The 27367-nt window shown below is 46.6% G+C and overlaps 1 long non-coding RNA gene across 1 annotated transcript in view; it reads right to left on the bottom strand.

Annotated features, from left to right (window-relative positions):
* Window positions 1-27367, bottom strand: part of LOC114594741 (uncharacterized) — a 40899-nt gene extending 13532 nt beyond the window's left edge. The window contains exon 1 of the long non-coding RNA XR_013392130.1: window positions 25713-27367. This is a non-coding gene — a long non-coding RNA (uncharacterized LOC114594741). The remainder of the gene's footprint in view (window positions 1-25712) is intronic.

Below are 27367 nucleotides of genomic sequence, written 5' to 3'. Positions count from 1 at the left end.
TTCCCGATCGGCGTGCGCAGGGGTGCCGGAGGGGTCCACCCAAAAGGCCGCTTACGTCTGGGGAACATTCGGGTCCCCCCTTTTCCTCTCCTTTACAGAATGGCGTTTATGGAACTTAAAGATTTTGGGCTTAAAATAATAATAGTAAAAACCCTGCCTTTTCTACCAAATGAACGCCAGTGAGGTTTTTAAAAGGAATTAATACAACACACGGGATGGACTACTCTGAGCCACAGGGATATGCCTTCCAAAGAAAAGCCGCGTGTACCACCCCCTTTCCAAGCTTACTTCGAAATAAAATCCCCACTGATTTTTTTTATTCCAGTTTAGTTTCCTCCTACAGGCAGCCCGGTTCTACCCACCAGCTCAGCTGGAATGGACCGCTAGGCCTCAGTTCTATGCACACTTAAGGAAAGGTGCGCCATAGGACTGAGTGAGGCCTAGAAAACAGATCCTGGACACGTTTTCCTCTTTATTCAGTGGGGCTTACTCCCGAGTGAGCGAGCATCATCGCATCATCGTAATATCGGGTTGGACTTGCGGGCGGCTCGCTGCCAAAAGAGGCTGCCAGTTCCGAGCTTGAAAAATGAAGCCTTTTGCAGCGGGATGCGCCCACTTGAACTCTGAAATGAGGAAGATAAATAATGCGGCGCCTGAACGCGAGAGGCAAGAGCAACTTCGCTTCCACAGGCGAACTTTCGCAGTGTGAAACTAAGGTGCCCTCGCCCTCCCAAAACAACCCATTCAAAACCTCTTGCCAAAAAGAGCAAAATTTATTATTATTATTATTATTATTATTATTATTATTATTATTATTATTATTTGTTGTTGTTGTTGTTGTTAAAGCATTGTTTTCTTAGGCCATGAATACAAATGCAGAATGGAATGAGAGGCATTTGGGCAGCGATCCGCAAGCCTGTTGTGCCGAATAAAAGCTCCTTGAAGATTAAGCTTAAGGCCTACCCCGGGGTAGTTTTGTCCGGGGTCCTTCCCAATGTATTTCGATACCTTCATTCAGGAAAGGGGCGCCGTGTCTTTCGCCGCTAAATCGAAACTCTTTTGTGTCTATTTCCTGTCCTTAATCCCTTTTCTTATTTTTTTTTTAAAGAAAACTTTTCCTAAAGTAACAGCTGTTGCCTATTCTCCATAAAGCGAGCAAGTCAAATGCAGGATGAAGGTAGAGAGGGGGGGATGGGGAATAACTTTCAAGATCTCCCTGAGCTTTCCTGCTTCTTAAATCAACCTTTCAGCGCCTGCACCCTAAACCCGTCCCTTACATTTTTATCTAGGGCGGGAGAAACTTGCTGGAAAAGTACGTCTTTCAGTCCAACCTGCCCAGCTCAGGTTTACTAGCTCATTTTGTTCTCGTTCTTAGAAATACTTTACTCTTGATTCCTTTTTCTTTTCTTTTTTCCCGGCGTCCTCAAAAGAATTTAATTACAGTTAGATGGAGAGGAAATACCTTGCCTGTAAAATGGGGATTTGCGTTTGTTTGTTTTTAAAGAAAAGCTTTAGAAAACATTTTTTAATAATTAAAAAAAGACGGCAAAATCGACACATTAGGGGGGTATTTCCTTGCTAAACCCTCATGTTTATATCCAGAGGTGGGGTTTTTTTACACTTCTAGAATCCCTGTTTGCACATCTGGGAAGGAAACCCCTTAGTTCCATGCACATCTGGTTGGAAGCAAGACCTCCTAGTTTCAGTCAAGACTCGGCCCGGCCTTGCCAAAATAATAATAATAATAATAATAATAATAATAATAATAATAATAATAATAATAATTCAATATCCCACGGATTTCAATGCGAAAGTTAAGCATTAAATCTTCCCGTTCAAAGTCGGCCGGAGGTTCAGAGCTTCGTTCGAAACCAATTTACCCACTGATTTTCACAGGGTTTATTCCCTAATAAGTGTGTCTAGGGTTGCAGCCTGGAAAGGGGACTGATTTGAACTAGATTCTGCCCCTTGGTATTTCTACATAAATAATACGCAGACGGTAGCAGACTTTTCTCCACAACTCCAGGTCCCGAGTGCGGTTTGGCCTGCTTTGAAATTATGTTCCTTGTCGGATCCATATTGAAAATAAGCCCACGCAGAGATGGGTTTACTTAAAGTGCGTAAATATACATTTTTCTTCAAGAGGACACAGAAAGTTGCTGTGAAAGAACTTGTCAATAATGATTCCCGGCAACAGTCTTTCTATGTGCACGTTAATCTGAGAGTAAACCCTATTGAGTTCAATGGGGTTTATTTGCGAGCAGACAGAATTGATCTGTAAATTGACGCGAATCTCTGTGACCACGTTAATATTCGCTAACGGGAATTTGCAAAACAGAATCTCCCTGTTGTAAACGGGCCTCTCCTTTGTCTGCTCCTACTTTCAATCATTCATTTCAGCCCAGCTCTATACCCGATTACCCTAAACTGCAAAAAGCATCTTGAATCTTGACCCCCGGTTGTCTGTCAATCACTCGAAGCCTCCCACTAACGTTCTCACGTGCCCTATGTATTGCGCTTGCGCGGATTTAAATGCATGGTGTGTGTGGTATTGTGTTTTTTCATGCGAGTGGGGAAGATCCGTTTCACGGTTCTATTCATTTGGAAAATGTAAATCCTGAATGGGGAAAAAGGCTTCCCCTCCTCCTGTACAAACGTTTGTCTTTAGCTTTCAGCGAGTCAACCCAAATAGATAAACGAGAAAGTTCTTTTCCTTCTTGCTTTAGGAAGAAGGGACATCTCTGTGGAAGTTTATTAAAATTAAGCAGAGTGTGGAGAAAGCAGATAGAGAGAATATAATAATATAACATAATACTAGAACTGGGGGGGGATTTATGAAATGGACGGTCAGTTAGATTTAAGCGAAACCAAAGTTATGTACTCCTTAGCCTGACTCATAATTATCCTACGGAACTCCCTGCCACAAGAGGCGGTAACAGCTTTTGGCACCGGTAGCCTTTAACGGGTATGCAATACAGATCTCTCGCGGCTGCTAGCGGACTCCACCCAAGTCCAAAGCCTGTCTATCTTTGAATACTAATCGCCTGCGGGGAGCAAGGAAAAGCGTGAGTTTTAAAAAGTATTATCCATGGCCTGCTTGTTGCCTTCCCAGGGGCCCCTGGCTGGCTGCTGCTGGAAATGGACTAGAATCTAGATCCAGAGTAGCCAACCTGGTGCCCTCCAGATTTTGCTGGACGACAACTCCCAACGTCGGAGACCATTGGCTAGACTGGTTGGAATCTGTCTGATCTCTGGAGGGCGCCCCGTTGGCTAACCCTCTTCCAGGTGGACCCTCGGTCCAACCCAGGTGGCTTTTTGATGTCATCACATTCTCACACCTTCTAATCTTTCTTTGAAGCGCTTCGGAATTACGCATTTAAGATCAGGAGGGATTTTCAAAATGCGTATATTTCCAACTTTTTTTCTCCAAGGGGCTCAAGATGGTGCACATTGCTTCCCCTTCCTCATCTAATCCCCACAACCACTCTGTGAGGTAGGGCTGAGAGGCACTGACCAATATCACCCAGTGAGCTTCATTCGTGGCCAAGTGGGATTGGTGTCCGGGTTGCCCTGGTCCTACCGCAACGCATTGGTTAAACGGATGTGAAAGGTGAACAGGCAGAGTTATATATTGCCAAGAAACCACGCGTTTTCTCTAAACAGGTTTGGTCACAGGGTGGTCAAAATAATCACCCTATAAAGACAGGAGACAATTAACAAGGGGAGCAGCCCTATCCACAAGCCATTTAAGTAGGAGGATTGGCTCTCAATTGTTTTAAAGCGGATTAAGTGACAGCTTGTATAGGAGGCATAGATATGGTGAACATCTCCATCCGCATACGTTAAACTGGAGGATTTGGGAGTCAGCTAGCAGCCAGACCCTAACCCAGCTAAGGCCAAGCACTTTGACTGAAACCAGTAACCCGCCCCTTCCAATTTCCTCCCAAACGGACTCAATTGTCTGCTATGGTCCGTAGCTTCCCGTCTGGTAAATCGGGCATCCCTGAAGCCTGTCTGGGACCTCAAGCCTAATCAGGCATAAGGCTGCATAGGGTATCCTCTTCCTGGAAGTTGAAGTGGATCATGGCCACTCTGTTGATTGATCGCACTTATATATCACCTCTCCTCAAAGGAGCGCAGGGTGGCATTCTTAGTTCTCCATCCTAACCCTCATTATCCTCACAACAAACCTGGGAGACAGGTTAGGCTGAGAGACAGGTGAGTGGCCCAAGATCTCTGGGTGATTCGGACCTGCGCCCCTTCAGACCGATGCCCGACCCTCTAACCACTGCACCGCACTCCTCTGTTAGACTCAAACTTAGAAAATAAGCGTTCTTTGTTCAAGTCCTTTTGCGTTCTAAAATAGGAGAGGAAAACGACCCCCTCCCCCCCCCCCCCAAAATACAGCCCCCACTCCGTCTAAGAACATACTTCGACGTTAATCCCTCTATGGTTAGTGAATGGAGTTTACTCTCAAATTAAACCACAATCTTCCGTGTAATAACTTGGGAATAAGCTCTAGTGAGCTCGGCCGAATTTCCTTTCCAGAAGAGACGCGTAGGATTGGCTGCGTATGAATTTATTAGTTATATATCTGGCACTTTGGGCTAGACGTACGTCTGAAACCCTGGGGAGCCTCTGCTAGTCTAGACAAGACTGGCCTGACTTGGCGTAAGTCAGCACCCCATATACGTTCCGGTTATTCCAACTGTTGTTGGCCGCCTTGCGCCCAACATGCAGAAAGGCGGCGTATAAACTGAATCACTCGCGTAGGGACAGGGACAGTCAGATGGCGAGGAAAGCCATACTCACAAGAATCCGGGAGGTGTGGCCACCATACATTAGCTTGTTGCAGCAAAAACAGGATTTGGGGACACGTTAAAGAATAACCAAATTCAGCTATCCGTTTGTGCCTGTCGTCGAAAAAGTTGATTTTAGGTGTAAGTGTAGAGGGTGGGTTTTGAGCTCGACGTCGCAACACCCTGAACATAGCGAATTCTGACGTTCTTGAAATGGTTTTTTGCAATGAACGCCTTTGATAGTCAGCTACGGGCTACCCACGTTTGCAGGGCGATCCCTGTGCCCCTGGGTCCGCAGTGCCTACTCAGAAGTAAGTCCTATTGAATTCAGTGACTCTTACTTCCAATTCCGTGAGGTTAGGATTGCAGCTTCAAAAGTGCATTTACTCCAAAGTAAGGCTGCAAACTTTTTATTCACTTAATTTACTCACCCAGGAGTCAGTTTCCTGCCCCCACCCTCCTGCCCAGATGTGTATAGGATTGCACTGTAATCCTACACTCTGCAATCCTACTCAAGTTCCCATGTAATTGGGTGTAGGATTGCAGCCTTAAATCTCCTTGGATTTCGGCAGAACTCCCGCTGGGGCTTTTAGAAGACTCGCAACCCTTAAAAGGTCCGGTTGTTCTCGCCTCCCCTGCCTGCTTGCGAAAAAGAAGTGTATCCTCGATTTCAGAGCGGAGAGCGCAGCGGCCGAGGAAAGGTTGCAGAATCCGAAGTCCCTTGAGAACGGATGGTCCCTCCCTCTCCATTTAAAAGTCTTGCGGCGACTTCAACAGAGGGGTGGATTTGCTCTGCCATCCTAAGCATGTTTCCTTGGAAGTATGTCTGGTTGTGTTTAATGGGCTTACTCCCTTGTAAGCGCGCGTGTGTTTAGGGCGCGTGTCTTGATTGGGGTGTGTAGGCTAGAGCTAGAGCGCCCTTTATCTGGTGCAAAGAGTCCAGAGCGCTTATCCCGTATAAATCCGCCGAAGGTGCTATCCTTGCATACCCGGAAGTGAATATAATTCATTCCTATGGAACTTGAAGGGCAATTCTACACCTATCCGCTCGGAAGAAAGGACCATTGAGCTCGATGGAACTCGTGTCCAAAATAAAAGCAAACCCCCACTTATCTGGGTGGTTTGTCTATTGCTTATTATTATTTATATCCCGCCTATTATTATTTATATCCCACCTTTCCTCCAACGAACTCAAGTTAGTATACATCTCCTCCCGGCTTAGGATCGCGCTGCTGTAGGTCTTTAAGAAGACACAAGATTCTTCCCACGTGGCTAAGACGTTGGACGGTGAACTGGATTTGGGTCGCTTTCTCCACAAGTGACCACCGCCGAACTTGGGCTGTTTGATCGTATGAATAAACACGTACACGTATATATGCCGATTTTCTTACAGTAGGGTCCTAGCTCGGTGGTGCTTTGCATGGTCCCAGGTTCCACCTTTGGCACGTCTCCAGTTAGAAAAGGTGAAATGTTGATGGACAGACAGTTCTGGGCTGGTTTGACTCGGTTGAAGACGACGAATAGGCGGGATCTTTGAAGCCTTGGGAAGAGATGATGGTTCATTGCTAGAGCGCAGAACTTGCATGCTGAAGGTCGTCCCAGGTCCAGTTCTCAGCATCTCCAATTAAACAGAGTCAAGAGATGGGCAGGACCTGTGCCTGAGACCACCACAGGGTTGCTGCCAGTCAGAGTAGACGATATTGGCCTCGATAGACAACCGGTGTAAAGCAACTCCCGATGTTCCTTAGGTGGTGGGACCTGCTATACTACGGGCCTTGTCCCGTTTAACCCTTTGTGCTATGGGGATGTCTTCCGTTCCCGGCATGAATTAAAGTTCGTTATAGCTGCAGCTTTGGATCCATGGGCATAGCCAGGGGGGGGGGGCGCAGCTGCCCCCACCCAATCAAGCAAATCAATAAAAATACTTTGCTAACTGAGGTTCACCCCCCCCCCCAAATCTTGGCTACGCACATTCCTGGATCTGTTGTTCTGCGGCAGAGTAATTGAGGTCCCGCTCCACCTCCGATGGTGGCATCAGAGCAGGACTTTCGGACCATAGCTGTCAACTTTTCCCTTTTCTTGCGAGGAATCCTATTCGGAATAAGGGAATTTCCCTTTAAAAAGGTGAAACGTTGACAGCTATGTTTCGGACAGAAGTCCAGGACCCAACTCAGCAGTAATATACATTAGTATCTAAAAAGGGGAGCGGAGCACAAGCACATTAACTCCAGAGTGTTAAATGCACATCTCTCTCTCTCTCTCTCTCTCTCTCTCTCTCTCTCTCTCTCTCTCTCTCTCTCTCACACACACACACACACACACACCCTCTCTCTGAGCTGAGTCATCCATCCTTCCTTCTCCCTATTGATTGCGCTCTATCCAAACAGGGAGAAGAGATGAGAATTGTATTGGACAGACGCTGCTCACTCGTGAATAACAGGTTCAGTGCTTGCGCTGGCTCTCGCCATTATCCTGTAAGTTAGTATTGAGTAGCAGTAGCTGTCTAAATAGCAAAATCTTTCGAGAGGGGAAAGCACAGCTATGACCCTTTCTAGTTGACCTTCAGCAACTGCACTCTGGATACAAGGGCAGCAATGACAGGGATGTATTGGAGGCTGTGGGAGGGGGCCTATGTCTCCCTTCCTTCCTTGAAAGTCAATTTCCACTTGCAATGATGCGGTCCTAAGCATGTTGTTGTTGTTTAAATCTCCTTTGGTTCAAACTGACCTGCTGCAACCCTAACCATGTCTACTCAGAAGTAAGGCATATTGAATTCAATGGGGCTTACTGTGGGTTATTTACAGTGCAGTCAAACCAACAATGCATGCTTGCTAGATAGGCACATGATAGGAGCTGAAGCTCACAGAGTTTTCCTGCAAGTTTCCTAGAGAGGGCTCTGAGCGACACACCCACTATGCCCTGTTAGGGGGAGGGACTATACATACATAAAATCTCACCTGGCTAGGCACTTCCTCTTTGCCCTTTGCCCTCTGCTTTCTGAACTTCATCTCAGCAATGTAGAACATCTGCATGGCTGAGCTCCATTGCTCAGACTCCATTTTAAACTAGACTAAAGTATGTCTTTGTAACTGGATTACCATTTTAAGCCTGCCTGGACAAAGCTGCTGTATCTGTTACTCTTCAACAAGTATTCTGAGTGAGTAAATGTTATTTTTTACATTTTAAAAGACTGTTTGTGTGACCGAAGGACTTTTCTTTTTGGAAGACACCTGTGTGTGAATTTGTTTTATGTGTGGAGATCAGTGCATGCTGATCAACACACAGTCTTCGCAATAAGGTTCTATTCCGATGGCATGAGTATCTCTACGATTGATAGTTTCTTATCTGCTGCAGGCTTCATCCACCTTCACAGCCATTGTAACACGCCACTTCTTATCTTCCACCTGTTCTGCCGCTGAGGACTTCTTGGATCATTCTTTGTCTAGATCCTCCCCTTTGACCATACCGCCTTGGGTGACCCTACTGGGAGTATGAGACCCTTGACGGCTTCGCTCACAAGGATCATAGGAACGTGCAAGCCCACTCACTATACAAGGCAATGATCCCATGAGTGAGTACCGAAGGACTGCCACAGCTTAACTGGGTTGCGAGTCAGTGGGCACAAATTGGATTTCCTATACACAACCCCTTTCAGCTACTGGGCTACACAGATTTAAGTTGATCTGAGTTTTAATTTACTTTATTGAGTTTATTTACTGCTTCCCACAACCAAAGGAAGTCCAGAAGGACGTGAAGGTGTGTATGTTTCAGTTCTAGAACATATTTGCTCTCTTTTATGGTTGAGGTTTATGGGATCACTTTGTTAAATGATTATATATATTGTATAGCATTAGCACTCTTCCTTCCACCTTTCAAGTAGCCTAATTGTATGGTTAAAAGATTATCCCCTTTAGACTTTGTAGTTGGAAATGCAAATGTGTCGGCTAAAGTCGAGGGTGCATGGATCAGGGTCTTTAAAGTCTTCCATTCTAAGTGTGTCTTGGTGAGAGCAAGGTTCATTCAAATGAATGGGTTTTTTACTTCCAACTATGTTGCAAAAGGCAGGGCTATGGAGATTTACAGGGCTTAATATTGCTACTTGCTTTGAAGTGGCGGGGTGGGTGGGTAAGGGAAGGAGTTGGTCAATATTTTAATAACCCTTAAATTGTACACAAGAAATATACTGGTGGGAGCAGGCTGCTTGTCTAAAATGATCATTTTTCTTCATTGAAGAAAGATCTATCTGGTCAACCCTATTTCTGAACATTCACTGGAAAGTTAATGTGATTTCCAGATGATATACTTTCAAAGTTCCAAGAAACAACGTGTTTAGGAGGGAATGAGCACTAGGCTGCATTCCTCCATGAAACTTCCTTCTGAGCTGACTTGTGTAGGATTGTACTGTTGGTGAGCTTTTGGGTAGGGGTTAACGAGTGGATTACAAACCAGCTCTACACTCTTTTATTCCATTAGCTGCATTTCCCAGCACTTTTGACTCACATGTGAGTTCAATGAGCTTACTGTGGATCTTGTGCAGCTTGGCATCAAAATTCTGAGAGCATCTCTTTGGAAGGAAGTCTAAAAGGGTTCAGTGGGTGTTAGGATGGAAGGCTTGTTCAAAGTAACATCAACTGAGACATTGTGGTTGATATCTGTAGACTAAATAGTATAGGCAAATGGATCAGTAGGTACTCTGCTCCTGCTCACAGACCTCATCATAGCTGAGATGTATTTTGTTATGAAAATCCATGGCAGCGTATTCACAATGAGTTAAACCCTTTATGCTCAAAGTGTTGGGATGCAACTCAACTTGCATTGGAGTCTGCATGGGAAAGAATAAATAGAGGAAGCTCCAAGTTTCCTACACTGTCCAGTTTAACACCTTCTCTCAGGTGTTAGACAGATACCCTTAGGGTTGTTGACTTCATTTCCTCCTTCTCCACCTTCACCTTGGAAGAGGAGACATCTTTGTGTGTGTCTCCTGCTGAGAAAGAAGAGCAAGCATGGATCTTTGTATCTCCACCTCAGTAACTTCCTTATCAAGTATGCATTTCCTTTAATGAACTTAGATTTCTTATTATTCCTAAACTCAGAGTCTCAGTGTGATTATATCCAGGGTAAAGGGTGCTCCTCCAACAATGATTCAGTGCTCAGTTAAGCTTCCAAGTGGTGTGATCTCTAAAGACAATCACTAGGTTATACAGTGTCTATTTACTAACTATGACATCTCTTGACTGTCTAGACAGGTAGAAAACGATGTCCTATGCTGTTATCTATTTGGCTGCTTTGATGGTCTCTCTTCCTTTATACCCCACCAGAAAACCCACCCTTTCCATCAAAGTCTTTGTCTCAGCTTCCTTTTCCTCATCCCCAGCTGAAACAGAACTGATCTGGGCATCTTGAGAGCCAGGGATCAAAGCCCAACTTTGTCATGAAGCTCATTGGGTGACCTTATAGAGTCCTAGAATGGTAGAGTTAGAAGGGACCCCAAGGATCATCTAATCCACCCCCCTGAAATGCAGGTATCTCAACTAAAGCATCCATGGCAGATGAGCATCCAACCTCTGCTTTAAAACCTCCAATGAAAGAGAGTCCGCCAATGTCAAATAGCTCTTACCAATCTTGAGAGTTAAAGGGAAGTTTTGGTCTATATTTGGATACTATCATCCATCATTTTGATGGATGAGGACACCCACTATCCTTGGATATTGACATTGCTGTATGGAGCTGCTGGGAATTGGAGTCCAGTAACATAGAAGCATAGGGATGCGGGTGAAGCTGTGGGTTAAACCACAGAGCCTAGGGCTTGCCGATCAGAAGGTCGGCGGTTCGAATCCCCGTGACGGGGTGAGATCCCGTTGCTCTGTCCCAGCTCCTGCCCACCTAGCAGTTCGAAATCATGTCAAAGTGCAAGTAGATAAATAGGTACCGCTCCGGCGGGAAGGTAAACGGCGTTTCCGTGCGCTGCTCTGGTTCACCAGAAGCGGCTTAGTCATGCTGGCCATGTGACCTGGAAGCTGTACGCCGGCTCCCTCGGCCAATAAAGCGAGATGAGCCCCACAACCCCAGAGTCGGCCAGGACTGGACCTAATGGTCAGGGGTCCCTTTACCTTTAACATAGAAGCATAGAATCACAGAGTTGGAAGGGACCTTGAGGATCATCTAGTCCAGCCCCCTGTAATGCAGGAATATGTAGCTTTCCCTGATGGGGATCAAGCCTGAAACTTTGACATCATCAGCTCCATGTTCTCAGCAACTGAGCCACAGGTTCCCCAAACTACATAAGAAAAGTGATCAGTGTGGTAAAGATGACAGTTTGAAGGCGAAAGCGTTACTGAATGGTGGGGAAAGGGAGAGAAATTGTGAGGGTAGGGCTTCTGCCCCAAGCATATTGGCTAGGGACTAAGCCCCCATTGGACATGTAAAGAGACTTTGTTCTAAGCAAGCATGAATAATATGGTGCTGAAAGTCAGGTTTCATGGAGACAGTGGAAGTACAATGCAATCCTTTATGTGCCTACTCAGAAGGAAGTCCCACTGAGTTCAATGAAGCTGGCTCCTAGATAAGTGAATTGCAGCAACAATCCTATACTCTCTTAGCTGGGAGCGAGCATCACTGAACTCCATGGGGCTTCCTTCTGATTAGGCAGGTGTTGTAAGAAAAAAACTGCTCCTTTTCCCAGTAAGGGATTGTGTCGTTAGTCTGAAAAGATCGGGTAAAGTCCATTCAGCTATCAAATCACAGTAGTAGTGTCTTCCCCACAACTGTTCTCTACCGCCTACCCTTCATCCTGAAAATTATTCTCCCCACTTTCCTGGAAGCTGCCAAGAAATGGACCCACCACCTCAAAGGCATGTAAGGCAATGCAGAGATTTCCTGCCTCTCCTCAGACTATAGCATCTCAACAGGGCTTGGGAACCAGCTGGGGAGAGGAGGGGTGAACCTGCTCACAGGCCAGGGGAGGGCGTGCCTCACTCTGAAAGGGAATGTCCTAACTCTGCCACTATCCAAATTAAAAAACAACAACACCAAGACTTTCTGACCTAACCATTATGTTGGAGTAGAACCCCTTCAATGGTGCAATTAGGCCAGCATTTCCAGGGCATAGCTTACTCCAGATTATTGCTCTGTCTTCACTGGCAGGCAAGGAGTGATCGGTTTTTCTAGGTGCTGAGTCAGTCGAATATATTTCTCTCTGTATCTGTTTCTTCCTGACCAGGATTCTTCCCTTTAATCCTCTTCTCTTGCAATTGGTAAGCCTGGACAGATGATGTATTATTGCTGCTGCCCTGCACAACATTTAGCACTCTGTTTGTGCTTATTAAGTGTCCTAGTTCAATAAGTGTTATGAAAACTGAATGTTCTGCACCTAAATGACTGAGAGTCAGTATAGTGTAATGGTTAAAGTCCACTGAGCCTCTTGGGCTTGCCGATCGCAAGGTCGGTGGTTCGAATCCTCACAACGAGGTGAGCTCCCATTGCTCTGTCCCAGCTGCTGCCAACCTAGCAGTTTGAAAGCACGCCAGTGCAAGTAGATAAATAGGTACCACTGCGGCAGGAAGGTAAACGGCATTTCTGTGCGGTCTGGTTTCCGTCATGGAGTTCCATTGCGCCAGAAGTGGTTTAGTCCTGCTGGCCACATGACCCGGAAAGCTGTCTGTGGACAAACGCCGGCTCCCTCAGCCTGAAAGCGAGATGAGCGCCACAAGCCCATAGTCGCCTTTGACTGGACTTAACTGTCCAGGGGTCTTATACCCTTTTAACTTTAGTGATTAAAGTGACAGACAAGAACCTAAGTGATCAGGGTTCTAGGGTCTCCACGCAGCCATGAAGCTCACTGTGTGAACGTGGGCCAGTCACTATTTCTCAGCCTAACCTACCAAAAAGGGTTTTTGTGATGAAAAAAATGGGCAGGAGGAGAGCTATGTATGCCACCTTGATTTCCTGGCAGGAAAGTTGGGATCTAAGTGCAAAAAATAAATTAAATAGAATAAATAAGAAGAGCCCTGCTGGGTCAAACCAAAGGCTCATCTAGTACAGTAGCCAACCAGATGCCTTCAGGAAGACCTAATTGCAACAGTGCTCTCCTCACTTTTGACTCCCAGTAATTGGCTTGCAGAAGTGTCCTTTCTCCAACAGCGAAGGTAGAACATTGTCAGCTTGGCTAGTAGGCATTGATCTCTTCAGCTCTCCCTTTACAGATGGGGAGGATACTTGCAGAATAAAAGCTGAACAAGAGGGGGAAGTTACTTGGGCCTCTCTATGTGAATAAAGGTGGTAGGGGGAGAAATACGGTCTACCCAACAGAAGTGTGTGGGGTCCTTAGCTCAGTAGCAGAGCGTGTGCTCTGAGAGCAAAATCTCCCAGATTCAATCCCAGGTATCTGCAGTCAAAATCACTGCCAGTTTTGGACAGAAGTTCTGCTCAATATTATGTTCATATGCCATACAATTTGCCTTCCTGTGTTTCACGTTTATGATCTGATCCCAACAAACCAGCTAAATGGAAGTCGTGAAACATTCCAAATACTTGGTATCTGAAAGTTGACCCTCTTGGATTGGGATTTGGAGAGCAGTAGAGTGAAGTGCCACCTGTAAGAAGAGCCCGGCTGGATAAGTGCAAAGGTTATGACTCACAGAGCTCCTGTATTCCTAGAGAAGATAGGTCTGTGTGATGTCATATCCCCTACTTCCTGTGGTGGGAAATAGGACAAGGGATCTTAATCTTTTCTCCTTCCTCCTTGCCTCAGTCTCTCTCTTCCTTTCAAGCCAGTGATGTGAGCAGACATACATGCCCGGGCTCTGCTTAGAGCTCAGATTCTATTTTGGAAACTAATTTTGTACTTTGTAACTAATCAGTATTTTTACCTGCATATTTGCTGCCTACATTGAAATGTAAGTAAACCTTTTTGTTTTTACTAAAAAGTGGTTCATTCTTAGTAAAGGGGACAGAGAAGTGAAAGATCAGCTGACCACAAATAATAGCCTAATTCCTATCTTTCAGTAAGTTGCCAAAGCGCAGAAGTATTTTTATTCTGCTATAAAGCAGTTCACAGTCTGTTTATTCTCAAATTTCTCACACACACAGGGACAGGAAATTTAAATTTAAATTTACCAATTTAATCTTCAATCAATCTCCATCATTGATGAGGCCTGATACCTGCATAATACCTAAAAGACAGCTGAAATCCATAAGTGAAAAAGGCAGGGAATTGTTGTTGTTGTTATCTCTCACCATTTTGTGCCTTAAGACACTTCCCTGGCCAGCCTTACCAGATGCAGATTGTGCATCCTGTCCCACTGCTTTACTCATCATCCAGTCTGATGAAGAGGTCTGGAGAACTCAAAAACATGACTAATGTTTTGTGATATTTTGGCTGATCTAAGAGAGGCAATGGAGTTGTCTATTAGGGCATGTGAGGCGCTGTCCCAACAACCTCTGCCTTCCTCATCTATCTCCCACCTATCTACCTTCTTAATAAGCAGTCCAGAGGGTGGTGGCGCTACCTGTCAGGTTCCTCTTCCTTAGGCTCAGTTGCCCTTGTAGACTTCAACAGGGAGGAGGAAGGGGTGTGAACTAGAATTAGTTGGCTTGGCTCTGCCTACTATTTGGGCTCCCTGCATTTGGCCCCACTGCATTCTCAGTGGGCACCAACCACTACTGAATAAAGGCATTGCGTTCGTGAGAATGTTGTCATTTCTTATTCTTGTAGCTTGTATCTCATTAATCTACTGGCAGAAGTATTTAACTGACTTCTACTGTGTATTCCATGAGGGCCAAAGACCCTTCCCAACAAAAACACCTTGCTCTGGGGCACTTTACAGATTAAGACCTATTCAAATTTTTCTGGGAGTAAGCTCCGTTGAACCCCATTGTAGGATTTAACTGGATACTGGATCCAGCTGTTTCATTAAAATCCCTGATAGTCCCTCCTTGATTCTCCTTGTGCAAGCAGCTCAACCCTACCTGAATAGGGCTTTCCCATTAAGGGGAGATAGATTAAGAAGAGGTCTGCATGGATTTCAGCTGTTGGACAAAAAGATGCTGATCGTTATGAAGTTAGTGCTGCTGGTTACAGTAAAAAATGTGGTATGGGTGTGCTTCTTGAACCTAAATGCAGTAAGCAGAAGTAAATTACGTTGGAAAATTAACGGATGAAAAGCTGGGAGCAAGTCCTGCTGAATATGTGGGAGCAAGGACTGCTGATTTTGTTGTTGTTGTTGTTGTTGTTGTTGTTGTTCTCTCTTACCATTTTGTGCCTTAAGACACTTCCCTGGCCAACCTTACCAGTAACACCATTTGTGGTGTTACTACCAACCAGCCCCAGCACCTGTCATTTTTTAGCACAGCTTACACCCTGGCTCTCTAGCTTAAGATAAGCCAAATATAAGGGGCTAGGCCAGGGATGGCTAACCTGTTAATCTCTAGGTATTGTTGTTGCACTACAACTCCCATCGTCCATAACCATCTGCAGTAATGGCTGGGGCTGTTGGGAGCTGGCCTCCAAGTACATGTGCGGGACCATATGGGTGAAATACGGTAATCAGACTTGGTTCAGGTTCTGAATGGGACTATTTTCTGTGTAAGGGCATCCAATGCTACTTAGAACTAAATGTCATTCACCATAGGCCTGCTTGAATAGTGCTCAACAGCCAATCCTAGGTACTCAGAAGTACTCAGAAGTAAGGAAGTTATTAACAAGTCCTTAACAGGGTTTTCCCCCAAGTAAGGGTGTATAGAGTCGCAGGAACCTAACTCTAATCTGAAAGGTTCCAAGACACAATGCCTTCAGACCTGGAACATCTTATTTCTTTTCTTGAAGTCCCAGCTGCTGTATCTGTTGCTCTTCAACGAGTATTCTGAGTGAGTAAATGTTGTTTTTAGCTTTTACAAGACTTTGTGTGGTTATTGCTTTAAAGGGGGAAATACCAGGAGAATCTACTATGTGTTAGAGCATCCCGGATTACTTAAACTAAAAGGCTAAAACTAGTCTAGCAAAGCTACCTTATTTCAAGCTGTCTTCTCTGGATATCGATTTCTGATATCCAGTCTTGTGTGATACTAAACACAATATGGGTTCCTCTGTATACAAAATCTACACAGCTGTACTTCAAAAATCCAATTTTACATTTACTTAAATAGCTACGTGTAAGGGTATTACATGCAGGCAATCTATAGATATGTGAAAGAATTCTGTGTGCATGTAGGGACATGTTAAATCATACACCTGTGCAAATACCTGTAAAATTAAAATTTGGGCATAAGCACGGCCGGTTTATGGAAACTGATACACATGCAGTATATATATCAGACTACATGGGTGTGAGTCTAAGGATACTTAACATGCATGTCAACTCAGAAGTAAGCTGTGCTGACTTCAACGGAACTTCTTCTCAGGGTAGCAGCCTCATAGGGTTGCACTTTTACATGAGAGTAACTCCAGTCAGATCCATTGGGACTAAAACATCTAGAAGTGTGTGGGAAATCGCTTAAAGGATCCCTGTATGTTTTGCGAACAGTGAACGCCAAGACAGGAGAAGAGACCACATGTGAAAGTGGTCAAAAAATGCTGTTTGCTCTTGTCAGTTTGTCTATAGTCTCCCACATACACCTACTTAGACAAGAAGGAGACAAGTCCTCTGAGTGAGTTGGATGAGACTGAATCTCCCCTGGTTCCCAGCTTCACCCTCCAGCCTTGAGCATCCTTCCCTGGAAATTAAAAGTCCCTGGAGGTTAAGAACATAAGAGGAGCCTGTTACATTAGGCTCAGCATCCTGTTCCTACAGTAGCCAGCTGGGTGCCTCTGGGATATAGGAGCCAACTCCGAGGGGGCCACCCCCCCAAAAAAGGTTGATGGGTATTGCCATTCAAATGGTATGCGTGCATCACGTCATATGATTGATTATGTGGGGCGGGGCTTATCTGGCTCCCCCCAATATTTTATTCAAGTTGGTACCCCTGCTCTGGGAAATCTGCAAGCAGCACCTGTTACTCAGAAGCACAGCCATGGTGGCCTCTAGGCCCTGTTAACTTCTGAATGGACCCGCACGCCCCTGCTGTACGATCTCTCTGTCGCGCGCGGGTCCGTGCCTCTTGTCTGCCTCAAAAGCTGCCTGCCACCATCGATGTGCGCAAGGCAAAGGCACACGGAAAGAACTATTGGTGCGCCCTGGGGGATAATGGCCTTTTGCAAATAAAGGAAACAGCCAGATCGCTTCGGAAAGATTCAACCTGCCCCTTCCCTGGCTTGGATCTGGGGTGTGGAAGAAGGTGGATCGATGGAGATGGAGGTGAAAGCTCCTATGGATTTCCGGATACCCTGGAGGGGAAAATGTGGGGGGGGGGGGAGAGGGAGGTTCCTATGGAAGGCAGTGGAGTTGTTATTGTGTTTCTCCCACCAGGGCTCAGTCAAAAGGGCCAAGCAAACGTGCACGTGTGAAACGCAACTTTCGTCCTCTCCTCCTCCTCCTCTCTCCCCTGCACCCCGCTCCCCGCCACCCCTCGATTCTGCGTTTTGTTTGGCTCTTCCTCCCGCAGGCCCAAACTTTGTCTTCTTCTCTGCTGACTGAGCCCCTCATATTAAGCCGCTCCGGCTCCTTTCTCGGCGACTGCTAAGAAGTCAAGAGCGATTCTCGCAACCCCTGGCCTTTCATGCACCCAGCCTGTTTGTTAGCCCGCTGAGGCCCGCCTTAAAAAGTTTATAGCAGAGAAGCTGGAGCGTCACGAAAGACACTCAGTCTTCCCAGGGGTCCGTGCATGGTACTTTGTGGTTCTTCAGGAAGGAAGGAAGGAAGGAAGGAAGGAAGGAAGGAAGGAAGGAAGGAAGGAAGGAAGGAAGGAAGTTGGAGGGGGTTACCCAATAAATAAATTAAATCCATCTCCCTAGATTCGAATTGCTGTATTTTATGGCTGCCTAACTGCATTCGGATTGTCTATTTGTCTCCCTATTTACATGCTGTAGCCGATTCAGTCACGCTCAGAGAAGAAGACCCTCTGAAACCAACGTCCCGCCAAACCAACCTCTCTTAAGTCCATTGCTTTCGATGGGTCCTTCTCCGAGCGTGACCTCTTTTGCAGTCAACCCGTGTATTCTTCTCAGATAGGAATTATCAGGGTTGCTTCCCCCCCCGCGCCCCCCCTGAATTCATAGCGACTAATTTGTAATGAAATCGAAGCCGCCTCCTCTGTTTATCTAGATCAGTGTCTCGGGAGCGCTTTTTTTCATTTGAAAACTCAAAGAAAATTGCACCTGACTTCCCGGCCCAACCCTATTTGTTGAATCCAAACAGGAATTGTGGGCTGCGCCTCTTGACGCAACGTTCTGAAGCACCTTTCAGCGGTTCACAACTTTTTAAAGACCTTTCTTTCCTTTGACTGCTTTAGAACGCGTAAGAGGGAGAGAGAAATTCCTGGAGATATTTCCTCTTCATATATGAAATTCCCCTCCCCACCGTTCTCTTTCCTTAAGGAAAAAAAAATCCAATTTCCCTGCGCTCTTTCTCTCACTCCCTTGCTGATGATGTGTACACATCTTTTTTAAAAAGCAAGTAGAGTACAGAGCAATTAGCGGTTTCAGAAGACAGAAATGAAATTTCACAGAAATGCACCTTTAACTGGGAATGCGTGTGTATGTGATTATTTAGGACCTTTGGTAAAGACGCACGCAGTGTGCACAGCGAGAGCAATGCTTTTGCTACATGCAGGGTGCGATCCGTGTCTTATTGTTATGATTATCACCGGATCCACATGCAGACTCGTGACTTCCCTTGCTCTCAACAGATTTCCCGGGAGAAAATTATACCACTAAAAGCTATGGCATCTCAGATCGGTTTAGAGCCTGCTATTTTTTTATATATATATTTTTTGTGGAACAGTTTTTTTGGAGTTTGGAGTGTGTAGACATGCACATGTATCAATTATCTCTATCGTACAGATATAAATCAGGCACACAAACACGCCTTTTCTTGTTTTTTCCCTATTTTATTTTAACATAATATTCTCATTAATCTAGCCTGACTGAACTAATATGTGTGGGCATATGGATCCTGAATTTAAAATGCATATATATTAATACCACATCCTCAACACATTGACTTTGAAGCATAAGGGACTCCTGATTATAAATACGGAACTGACTTACTGACCAGCAAGACTGCCTATGGCAGTATCTTTATGCCTGAAATTTCCCCTACGTTTCATGAATGGTCATTTCTCTGACACAGCCGAAGATGATCAGCGTTCTCTTTGGGGAGTTTTGTCAAATATTTGTTTAGTCCTGAGTAAGAGCCTTACAAAAGTTTCCCAGTAATCCAGGACCGAGCTTGATCCGCTAAACGGGTGTGCGGTGTCAAGTGAATGGCAATTTACATGATAAAGAGGGCAGCCCATTTTGTTCTGGGTGGAACTGTTACACTTGGGCCGTCGTCAGCGAGAATTTGAACACTTGTAGGAAGAAATCATCATCATCAATTGATCATGCGTCACCCAGTTTCCTTCTCCCCCAAATCCTTGCATGTGTTAGGAGTGTTAAGATTTTGAAGAACCTTGGACGCTCCTTGACAGTGAGCCAAAGTGAATCACGAGTCATCCCCATTTACCTCAATGGAAGAACTTAGCCAATACTATTCATGCCTTTTCCTTTGAAATCAATGGGACTGAAAAGTGCTTTCCTTTGGCTGAGTCCTGCCCTGGGGTAGCGGCGGTGGTTGTTAATCAAACATAATAATAAAATGTTTATTTTCAAGTTTCGTGGGAACACTAGTTTATATATGGGGGTAGGAAAGCCATGCTTTCACCCGCTGAGCTGGAAGCTCCAGTGCTTGTGAAAGATCGCAGTGACATCCACAACTCACTTGAGCCGATGTCAATTGATTCTGTAACACAGTGACCGTCTCAGCTTAAATGTGCTGTAGCAGGAGAGAGGTGTATGGAAAGCAACGGAGGCATTATCTTGGCTGGCAGGGTTACTTGCAAATTGGAAGATATTTTCATTTAGTTTTGACCTTCCACAGCACTGCTGATTAAAATAAATACAGGGATGGTGCGGAGAGAGGCGACACACCTGCGTGCTCATCGCGTTATTCCGGCGCCCTCCAAGAAATTCACACATTCACGCGTGGTGTCTGCGTGGAGTTCAGTGCGGCACCAAGACAGGCTGGTGCCAGAGAGGAAATCAGAATCCACCCCACTCTAGAGCGGTTATATTGGCTTGTGTAGACCTATCTTGAATAATTTCACACTTACTCCAGCCACACTTTGTAACCTTCCTTTGAAATATCTTGCAGTTACGGGACTTGCCACGATCCAGAAACTCCTTACTCCGAAGCAGATTGAGTAGCATTTATACTGTACGGCGACTCCCCGGTGCTCCGACATAACAGCGCCATTCTGTGCGCGTTTAATAAGGGTGCCCCTCCTAGTGAAATCAACATGACTTACTTCGGAGTAAGGATTTTTGGCATCGGGGCAACCGGTATTTGCAAAAGCTTCTCAAATCCGCACTTTCCCTCTTCTCTCTTGTTGGGTACTGTTCTCTTTTCGTAAAGCTTTCTGGTGGAGGAAACAAAAAAAAACCCAGCTGATTTTAAGCGGGGTGTCAGGAGGGGTGTGTGGAGGTTTACGCGCTGCACTCTCGTTCTGGGCCTTGATTGATCCGCTGGCGGTACCCCACCCCCACCCCACCCCCGGAAAATGTTTATGTTACCTTTTTGCCAATCTACCAGTCTTTCAGGATTGTACTTTTCCTTGCGTTGGAAAGGTTTGGGGAGAGGGTTGAGAGGCCAAGCTGCGCTTATATAGAACACGGACAGCCTGCCTGCCAAAGCACTCTTGGGTTTGTTTGCAGAGGCTGGTTGTGCCTAGGTGAAATGGGAAAGGCGAGCCAGGTGGACAAGTTAAGGAACAACCCCCCCCCCCAAACAAAAAAATCACACTCGCCATGCTTGCAAGGACCAAAGGGGAACTGCAGTTCAGCCCCTGGACTCTGTTGGTTCGCCCTTTCTCTTCACAGACATGAAACGCGGATATGGAAATCAATATATAGACAGTACGGAGGGCAGATAATGGACGAGGATCGGTGGATGTAATAATCTGCATTTAGGGCTTGCTATTGTTTGGATCGAGCTCTCCCCGCTCTCCGACACACACACACACACACACACACACACACACACACACACACCATTAGCACTTTGCTGCTTTTCTGATATTTGTGGTACAGTAGTTGCTTTCTTTGCTTGTTGTACTTTGGCAAATCCAAGGCCATAAATCCCCCCCCCCAAACAAACATACACCCAGACCCGCGAGCTCCCACCCCCAGTTTGGGGGTACTTTCGGGCGAGGAAGAGAATGGCGGGCGTTTAATTGGCGCTGCCCTCTTCTAGTGGCTTGGAGCTCCTCTGTGCTTTGTTACTTTTGGGGAGGTGTGTGTATTGGAGGAAGGGGGGAGCCGAGGGGGAGGAGGAAATCAGGCTAATCAAACCTTTTGTCATGGCCAAATTCCCCCCTCGGGGTCTTTCCAAACATTTGTTTGAATAATTTACCTCCAGAATAGAAAAATACTAATTGATTTTAAAGGGCGGCGCGCCCGCCCCTTCGGAGAAAAGCGAAAACGCAGCGCAAAGACTCTTAACTGCTGCAAAGTTCCCTTACGGAATGTTGGAGCCCCGGATTTAAAGGGGCCACGTCCCTTTTTTTGGCCGACGCAGCAGGCACCACGCGACGGCCCCGTCCCCCTAAGGGCGCTGGTCCCAATCCAGGGAAGGTGGTTTCAATCCTTTTTGGCGGGAGTTGGGGAGATCAGTCCCTTCGAAATGTAGGGGAGTATTTCTGCCTTGTCTCACCCGTGACGCAATATGGCCTGGCGGCCGCCCTGCCTTAAACTCCAATGTAGGTACTTAACAAACGCACTTCTGGTTTAATGTGGATAAGCCTGGGCCGGAATTCCCACTGAAAAGAAAAATCAGGGGTGGCGTCGGGGCTAGAGACAAGCGCTGCCTACGGAGATGGTGGGTTCAAATCTCTGCCCAGCAATGACGCGCTTCGGGACAGGCACCCTCTGTGTTTGAGCCTACCTCACAGGGTCGTTGTGAGGGCCAAATTGCACTGCCAGTCACGGATTGCTTTAGGTGGATCGGACCCACCGAGCGTCGTCTCCCACCCCCCTCCCCGAGACCCCAGAGCTGCGTAAACGTTCCTCTTCAAAGGCGCAGAAGGGAAGGAGGTGGCGATGGTTGGATGAGGTGGGAGCAGGCAGCCCAGGGTGGTTGTAGCAGAGGGCGGAGGGGCTGCAGGTTCAGCGCCTGCTCCCCGCTTCCCATTCAGGGCCGGGTTTTGATGCGATTCATTAGAAGTAACGAGTTGACATTAGGTAAATCGGCATTGAGGGAGCTTTTCTTCGAGTGTATGGCGAAGCTTCATTACAGCCATCACTAACAAGGCGTGCAATCGCTCTGATTGGGCAGCCTTCTTCCAACGGCGGGGCCTCGAGCAGGATGCCCCCCTAATGAGGGTCACTGCCAGAGATTGATAAGATATTCAGGGTTTCCCCCCCCCCCCACTCCTCCCTTCTCCTCCTCGCGCCAGGAATTTGGGAATTAAAAGAGAGAGAACAATTTGGAATGGAAATCGTAGTACTCTGGTTTTTCTTGTTTAGTTCTTGTTTTGAAAAGTGGAGAATCGGACTTCAGCCATGCCTGTGCTTTGCCTGCGCTCTCTCGGCGTCCTCCTTTTCAGGCCTGTGGACGGAAGAAACTTCGCTGGGCTGCCATACGTTGTGCGTCTTTCCTTGGGCTTGCTGAGCGCGGAAGGGCTTGTTTCTGTTTAAAGCCCAGCGTAGGATCCGGCTAACACTGTCCCCTGCGTTTTTGCATGGGAACGTTAACATTTCTCCTCCTCCCTGATGGCTAAGTCATGAGGCGGCTATCAGTCCCAACGGCCTGGCTGGCCCTTGTCAGCCCTTGCCAAGAAGCCCGAGGGTGTCTTCTACTTAACATAGCTAAATTACAGCTTCTAAATTAGATTAAGGATCTCCCTTGCACCGATTGGTGCGGCCTGATCCGGAGCCACTCAGAAGTAAAGCCCCGCTGTACCTGGCGATATTTACTACCGAGGATGCGTATAACAATAGCATCCTTAAAGCACGTTTTCTTTGGAGTAAGCAATAGGTACTGTCTTCCAGTAACTGTAACTATTCTTTAAAGTTTACGCCTGCACTGATATATGCATGCACGCATGTGTGTATGTTCAATAACAAAATTTAACGGTATTCAAGACCGTGCAAGGAAACGATTTCCAGGTTATGGCTGCAGTTTGAAACACAGTGACTTAGGAGATCAGTTCCACCGGACTCAGTGGGATTTACACAATCAGGATTTTGCCCGCAGGACTGGGCACATGGGGCCATAACCCAGTGGGCAGGTGAAGCTCGATCCCAGGATTGTTTACTCGGGAGTAAGTGCCACTGAGACCAATGCTGCTCCCCCCCCTCCCACGTATAATGGGACTGTAGCCTGAAGCCAGTTTAAGTTCCACTGAAATAATTGGGCCGCTCCTAACTCTAAATTGAAGCCGTAGGGTGCGGATAAGTCTACAATTTTATATACACTTACCTGGGCGTAATTACAAGTAAATAAGGATCAACACTTACTTTGGAGTAGCCTCGTTTGCATAAGATCAGTCTGAGCGCCTGACTGTTAGTCACTTGGGACTGAATTTCTAAGTACCTGCATTTAATCAGGGGGTATTGTTACTTGAGATACAGTCCTCTGAAATGTGAGGGAATTATTGCGGAGCATAAATGGTTTGGGATCCCGAGCAACCGGGGGAAAGTGCAAACCTTCAGACAAGCAAACCCAAGGACCCCGTGGGAAAAGTTGGGTGGCTGGTTGAAAATAGTGCAGAAATCGGTAGACTCGAAGCAAAAGACATTCCACTTGGAATTAGAGTGCCCTTGTCAGGAACTGGAAAAAGGAACTACCAGGACAAACTATAGGAGAGAGGGTTCGTTTTCGAGTCAGAGAAACAGGATTTGCAACCAGAGAGACCTTTTTGAAAAGGAGAGCTCTGAATCCCTGCAACAAACTCGTTGCAAGGGGATTGGAGAGGGCTACTTTAGAAACTCAACTATTCCTTTTAACAGAAGAACAACTTTTTCTTCCACACAGAATTTATTGGCTTCAAAACTAGGCATACACACACGTTCTGCACTCTTCCTAACCGAAACCAATTCGGTTTCTTTGTCACTCTGAACAGCACAGTCCTACACGTTTGTCTGCTTAGAAGAAAACCTCGCTGGATTCAACCACTAGATAAAGGAGTTTAAGGCTACAGCCTTAACGTCGATGTTACCAGCAGAAAAGAAATAGTGAAATATATATATAAAGTTTCACCTTGAACCTTTGGAAGTGGCTTTGAGCCAGTTAATACAAACTTATCCCCACTAGCCCCCCCCCGCCCCGCCAGAGTCCTTTGCCTTCGGTTTTTACACCCGCGTGCACAACACACCCTTCACATCAACAGGATTGAATTACAGCTGCCGAGTGGGTCAAACTTAAGAGGACGTCTAACATATGTATTCGTTTCTTATTTATTCTGAAATGGGGAAGGGAGCCTTCTTTTTTTTTAAAAGGATATAATTGTAGCAGGGCATAATCACTGCTTGCTATTAAGTAATTCAATGAAAACCCTGTTGTTGTTGGTGGTGGTGGTTGTGTCTAGGGGGGTGTGTGTAATTGTGACTGATCTGAGTTCTCCTTTCCTTTTCCTTTTATTCCGGTTTCCCTTTCTTAATTCTTCCCTGTTCTTCCCAACATTTTTTTAATTTCCAGAGGAAGCCCAGAATTGTACTGAGCACACAATCTGAGCACATACATAAAAGCAGGGGAGAGAATCTGACCCGCCTGGTAGGTCGTTCCGGACAGAATCAGGATTAAAGGAAGGTGGGGGCTGCAGGAAAGAGGGATAAACTGGGAAGCACAAAAGAAAGCAATCCCGCAGACAAGGAGAGACAACCCCCCCCCATCCCTCAGTTATTACATTTGAACCAAAGGCGCTTGGAGTCCCAAGACAAGGCGCGGTGGAGATGCTAAGTGTTAAGATGACGCTTTCAGGATCCGCACTTATGGTATCAAGCTCCATTCACACAAATGGGATTTGCTTCTCGGTGGCGCGCGATGGCATCCACCGAGTTGCCCAAAGAGAGACTGGATTTTAAAGCAAACACGCGCAAGAGGAGCGCCGCCTCCTCCCCGGACCCTGAAGGACCTGGAAGGAAGCCCCATTGAATTCAAAGGGACTGACTTCCGAGGAAGACAATTACTTGGGAACCCGCTTCCCTCAAATTAGGTGTTCCAGGTAGTTCCAGCACTGGTGAAATCGTCTCCGGCTCCCCCCACTCAGCGCGCCCCGCCATCCTGTCCAAAGCACATTATTTGGGAAGCAAGCCCCACTGATCTCTCCCGGGGAATTGACTTCTGTTCCTCTTAGCCTGTTCAAAATCAGGGTGCAAAATGCCCTTTGGTGAAAGGGATTGGGGGGCGGGTAAAGAAATGCAGAGCCCCAAGGAAGGAGCAAGCATGTCGAAGAAAAGACAAGCAGGCTGCGAGCAGAGGCGTTGTACCCGCTACGACCTCTCTCTTCTCCTCTCTCTCTCTCTCTCTCTCCCTCCCTCCCTCCCTTCTCCTCCCCTCCCGGGCTCCTTAGCAAAGATGGGGATCGAACTCTATCCCCGAGTTCTTAAGCCATCGGGTCACGGAAGTGAGATGCGGGGTGGGGGTGGGAATGGATCCTTAAAAAGAAAGAAAACATAACCCCTAACAAACAAACAAAAAAGAGCAGGAGCTTTTCCAGTGGGACCTGAGCGTATGAATATTTTTTTAAAAAAAAAATCACCCCCCCAAACAAACCGCCACTTACAGGATCCGGAAAGGATTTTCAAGGTCAGCATGGCTTGATGTCTTTGGCCCGGGTGAAGAGGCGGAAGAGCGGACGGCTCGGCTGCTGGGATCTTTCCTCCGATCACTCTTTCTCTTTTCACCTCCTCCTCCTCCTCCTCCTTCCTTTCTGTCTGTCTCTTTCTCTCGCTCGCTCGCTCGCTCTCCGGCTCCAGCGGCTCTCAGGCTCAGCAGTTTGCTTGCAAAAAAAAAAAAAAAAAAAAAAGGAAAAAGGAAAAAAGCGCCTCTCCTCTCTCTCTCTCTCTCTTTTTCTTTTCCGGGGGCTCTGTGTTCGCCAATTCCATTGACAGTTTTCAGCCAGCAGCTGCAGTCATTAAAAGGCATTTACACCCTGGCCTCATCCGTACAAAGATAGCGCGCCAACAATTATCTGCTTGTACGTTTAAGGACAGGAGAATGTGTCCCTAACAGGCTTAGGCGAGGGGAGATGGAGAGCTCCAATCGCCCTGCTTAGGGCAAAGCCTATCCTCGCTGTCCGCCCCCCCCCCTCTCCCACCCGATACCCGGTAACAATGCCCAAAGTTTGTCCGTGCGCTTGTGTGCGCGCTCGGGTGTTTGGGGAGGATAACCGCGGCAGGGGCCACAAAGGCACCGGTATCCAGAAACGAGGTTGGGGTCGGCATTGGGGAGATGGCTGACGCTGCGTTAGAAACAGAAGTCCGGGGTTGTCTGCAGAAAGTCGCCTTGGGGACGGCCGAGCTAAGAATCAACACGTCTTAGTCAGAAGAAGACCCGGGCTTGTTTCCACCTGCTGAGATGTCCTTTCATATTTTGCCCCTTATCCATCTTAGTGTCTAGTATGGGAAAAGGAAGCCCCCACTGCTTGTGGGACGCATCAGCTAGGGAGGGCAAAAGCTTGTTCCATCCGATTCGTGAAGACTCAAGAGAAAGATATGGGCATTTATTCTTTTCAGGATGTTTCTGCGCTAGGAGAGAATCGGAGCTCAGCTGAGAAGTGTAATAAACCCCGTCTTTTCCCCATAGTTTGTCGATTAAGCGCCTGAAGGGGCTGGGTGAAAGTTAGCGGGAGAGAGAAATACAACTTCTGTGTGGGTCCCCTATCTCTATCCCCGCAACCCCAAACGCCTTACGTCGAAGTCAAACCCATCCGTGAACCCCACGTTTAAAGTGTATGGAAACCTTTTGCTCAAGAGAGGCAGGATTCGAAGGGTGGCTGCGGCCCAGGCCCGTTTACTCCGAAGGAAGGCCCGTGGATCTCAACAGGCCTTAACTCCGGAGCAGACACGTGTAGGATCCAGCTGTTACGAAGCTGTCCCGCTGAAAGACACGGACGGGCACGAAAGGTTCTTGGGAGCAGGCAACGTCTGGGTTGGAAGAAGGAACAGTTTGGAGACTAGTGGTAGTTTTTCTCCCCAATTGCTTTCTTCCTAATCGTGTAAGACGAACAGAGCGAAGAAAGAACTCTTGCCCCGCTTTCCCATTTCCCGAATCATTAACCTCATTTCTCCCCCTTGTCTATAATCCTTTACCTATAAGAGAATGCTTGTAATGATGAGGTGCTCTGTATAACCCTACTCCCTCCCTCTTTTTTTGCTGAACACGACGGTGGGCAATTCCTGGCTTTCATAAAACCGACCGCGCATCAGCACCGCGTAG

This window comes from Podarcis muralis, chromosome 3 (assembly GCF_964188315.1).
Source record: "Podarcis muralis chromosome 3, rPodMur119.hap1.1, whole genome shotgun sequence".
Lineage (NCBI taxonomy): Eukaryota > Metazoa > Chordata > Lepidosauria > Squamata > Lacertidae > Podarcis > Podarcis muralis.
This window is presented reverse-complemented; position numbering and strand designations above follow the sequence as displayed.